This window comes from Belonocnema kinseyi, chromosome 2 (assembly GCF_010883055.1).
Source record: "Belonocnema kinseyi isolate 2016_QV_RU_SX_M_011 chromosome 2, B_treatae_v1, whole genome shotgun sequence".
Classification (NCBI taxonomy): domain Eukaryota; kingdom Metazoa; phylum Arthropoda; class Insecta; order Hymenoptera; family Cynipidae; genus Belonocnema; species Belonocnema kinseyi.
This window is the reverse complement of record NC_046658.1, coordinates 116,236,957-116,241,471: the sequence shown is the minus strand read 5'-3', so window position 1 is coordinate 116,241,471 and position 4,515 is coordinate 116,236,957.

Below are 4,515 nucleotides of genomic sequence, written 5' to 3'. Positions count from 1 at the left end.
GAATTTCATGAGGTTAAAGGAATCTTATAGGATATTCAATTTTTGTAAAGGGTTTGAGGGATTTTACAGATTTCCAGCTTTTGTTAACATATTCCCAAGAATTTGAAAAGATTTATAAAATGACAAAGAAATTTTTAGGAATTTTCAGGTATTTTAAGGAAATTGACCAGATTTAACCGATTTCATTGAATCTGCACGGATTAAAAAGATTTCGAGGGATTTCAAAAATTTCAAAGAATTTCAATGGGGGTTTTATTAGAGATATGTACTGAATAAGTTTAATTTAATTTATATCCAATGGATTACAAATTTTTTCTATTTATTTCAATGAATTTTTTAAATTATATACTTATGTATTTTAAAAGATTCCAGAAAATTTCAAGGAATTTCAAAGAATTTTGTAGGTTTTCCAAAGATTTCAGAGAACTTCGCAAGGTTTAAAAACTTTATACAGCCTCCAATTTTTTGAAAGGTTTCATGGGGACCAATATTTTTGGAGGAATTTCAAAAATTCTGAGCTTGTTTTTAAGGGATTCGTAGAGAATTTTCGGAAATAAAGGAAATGGAAGAAAATTTCAAAGTATTCTTAGTTATTCACAAGATTCTAAGTGATTTTAATTTATAAGAAGAATAAAATTTTCTTTTTTTACGTTTCGGAAAATTTATGATTTTTAAATCAGGTTAGAGAATCCAATAAATGCGACATTTACAAGACTAATAATTCAAATTTATGTGAAAAGAATCGATTCAATTTCGGAAACAGATCTTAGCTTAATTTTTATTCAAGGAATTTCACCAGATTTCTACTTATTGCAATTGATTTTTACAAATATTTTAAAATATTTTAAAGCATTTTCAGAGATTCAAAAAAGGCAGGGTACCTCAAAGAGTTTTTCAGGAATTTCAAAGATGTCAAAGAATTTCATAAGATTTCCCAACTCCTGTATTTTTTAAAATTGTTTGATTAAATAGTTTACTTTTGTTTAAATTTAATTTTTCAACAAATGCAGCTATAAAATCGTACCTTTTGGTTAGTTTTTTGAACCAGTTTCAAACTTTTAGCCTAAATCTTACTTTTTATTTTTTAAACAATTTTGATTTCTTATGCTATTTATCGTCTGATAATATCGCCAATCATTAGTAATTTTTGAATGCTTTTGCATAATTTATTAATTTAAATAGTAAATCTGTTAATTTTAGTTGCCTTTTTATTGTTAAGAATTTTTTTAATTGTTAAAATTTAACATTTGTCAAGAAAAAGCGAGAGAAACGTTTATCGCTATTGTTAATCAGGCCAAAGGCTTTAGCAAATACTAATAATTCCTAATACTATAATATAAATTATTTTAAAAAAATTAATGGTTTAAATAATAAGAATTAACTTCAAAAAGTAATATTTATCTTAAACTTTTGAACCTTGTTAAGAAACTAGCAAGAAAGTTCAATTTTCTAACTTTCCCCGTCAAAGAGTTGGATTTAAAGAAAAATAAATTGTTTCAAAAATAAAAAATGATTTTAATAAAAATGTACCTCTCCAAGTTCATTAAGTAGACTATAGCGTTCTTAAATGGCCCGCGATATTAAATGGAAATAAGACTTTTGAGATAAACAAAAATGGTTTAAACAATTAAAAATTATTGATCAAATACATAAAATGTTGTAATTTTTTCATTCATGAGGATGTATGAAAAAAAATCTGAATGCTGCTCGGGTATAGACGTATTTTGACAATCTTGTTTTTATAATTAAAAAACGTGCGCGTCCCACCAAAAAAATCTTAAACAAATTTTTATATCTAATTTAGGATATAATTTAATTTTCTTATTTTCAAGGTTATTTTTTATCAATCCAAAAACCTCGCGCCTTATCATAAAACGTTTTTCAAGGAAATTTTTAGCTCTTTTTTGGTGAACAAAGTTTGTCTATGAATTTTTTTCATATCTTGTTTCGAATTTCCAAAAATTTTATCTTTCATCTCATATATCTATTTTAAAAAATTTTTAAAAATTAAGGCGTCCTATCGAAAAATTATTATTAACAGATTTTTAGATCATTTTTGAATGAGCAACTTTTTTTCTTCGTTTTTTATCGTATTTTCTGTCGTTTTTTTTTAAATTGTACACCGAAGTAAAATCCTTTTTTCTCTATCAGTAAGCCCAAAAACGTTTTCTTTGATAAAATCTGCGAGACTCAAATATCACAGAAGCCCAATACCTTCACAATGTAATGAAAATGTAAAAATGAGAAATGAGAGAGCGGATTAGAGCTACTGTGCAGTTAGCGATCGAACGTCGCTTAGCAGCCATACCCGGAGAACTCCGGCTGGACCATAATTTTTTCTTCATAATTTCGATATTGAAAGCTTTTCAAATTCAAGAAGAATGTATGAAATGATTTTCAATTTAAAATATTCCAATTTAAAAAAAAAAGTTTTTGAAATTATAGAAATCTAAATTTTTATTTAATTACAAAAATTACAATTTGACGTAAAACTTGATTGTAAAAAAAATTATTAATTCAAAATTAAATTTACCTTTATTTTCATCGTTCAAAATGACAAAAAAACTGTTATTTGTAAACTTTTCAAATTGAAGCATTAAAAAAAGTTCAAAGTAAAAAGTAATTTAAAATGGAAAATATAAAAAATTAAAAAACGTATACTCTATAATTAAAAATTTCAGTTACTCTAGGTAAATGTAATCGTTTAGAAATGAACAAATTTCAAATTGTCAATTATACTTTCCTAAATGAAACTAATTCAATTTGAACAATTTTTTAGTTTAATAATTTTATATTTAACTATTTCAAATGAATGGTTGCAATTTTAAACATAGAAAATTGTCTGGATATTAAAATTTTTTGAAACCATAGAGAATATCAGACTTGATAGTTGCAAACTTTAAGTTTGAAGGGTTTGTAATTGAACAATTTTAAAGTAAATGCTTCCAGAGTAACTTCAAATCAATGAAAAATTAACACAATAATTTCTGAAATTCTAGTCTTAAAAATGAGCAGATTTTAGTACAAGGCATTGACTACTGAAGTCTTTTTTATTCAAAAAAACGTTCCTTGAAGTTCGACATTTTAAACTCAGTTATGAAATTTTTTTTTTCATCAAACAATTGAATAATTTATTTTATTTTTGATGATTTCAATTTTTAAATTCTGAATTTGCATGGTAAAAGTTAAGTTTTCAATTTTTCCCTATAAAGAGTTCAAATTTAGCGATTAAAATTGAAATGTTTGAATTTGGAAATGCCAAATTAAAAATTTTTAAATCTCGAAAGATATAATTTAAAATTAAAAAATTAGAATTATTTCATAAACGTAGAAGACTAGATGACAGAATGAAAGAACATTTACAGTACTGGTACAACATTCTTAAATTTTTAAATAAAACTAAAATTGTTAAATACTGATCAAAATCCTATAATGGCCATCTAATTGTTCAAAAATGAAATATTTAGTAGAATTGATTTATTTACATTAAATTATTAAAAATTTAAAAATATTTTAATGCATTTAAATATTAAATTTTAGAGTAAAAAGTTTAAAACTCTATTTTTTGTATTGAAATAGGTTCGAAAATGTGAGAAAGTATAATTTTGGAAAAAAACTCAATGCCGTTAAAAAGTAGATATAAAAAAAGTTTCAAACAAAAATGGACTAAAGCATAAACTAAAAATAAAAAATAAAAAACAAAGAGAAATATAATTAGTAATTGCAGGCTATAAGCAATTTTCAGAAATAGAAAGCACTATAATATCATGCCAAATACTGTTTATTCAGCTGTAATGAAAAATTTAATAAATGAAGTAATCTCCGTCGGGAAATTAAGTTAATTAAATTAAGTTTACGAAGTAGCACATTTTGTGGTGCCCTTCAAGGTAAGAATACCTTGATCTGGCTTGAATCGCTCGAAATGTCAACGATTTTTTCAAACCAAGTTTGTTGCACTTTCAGATGTTTACTTCTAACAAGAGTTGTTCAATCATACATGCATTGCCATTAATTATCGAATTTTTACAACGAGGATTTACAATTTGTATGAGAAATGCCAATGGAAAAAGTAAATGAAGTAAACAAGCCGAAAAGACAATTCAAAAATAAGAAAGACCGAACGAATAGTTGAATTCTATAATTGTGGGTCCGGATGCAATAAGGGCACATAAAATTTTTTCGTGCGAAAACGAAGTCCCCTGGAGGCTTTAGAAAAAATTTTCGAATTTTAATTTTCAAAAGATATATATGGATGTAAAATTTGATTGCGCATCTTTTTTTTTAAGACAAAAAGTTGTAACTTTTTTAGTTTAAAAATTAAAGCCAAAAAAATTACTTTTTTGAAAAAGTCGATTTTAATCCGTTTTTCACTTCAACTCGTGCTCTGTACGTCAGTTTTTGGAATTTTTAAAAAAAATTTTCAGAAAATATACCTTAGGGTATCCTTTGATTCATAGAGGAACAGGAATTCAAAATAAAAAATTTGAAAAATTTTTAATAATTTTTTTCTGATGC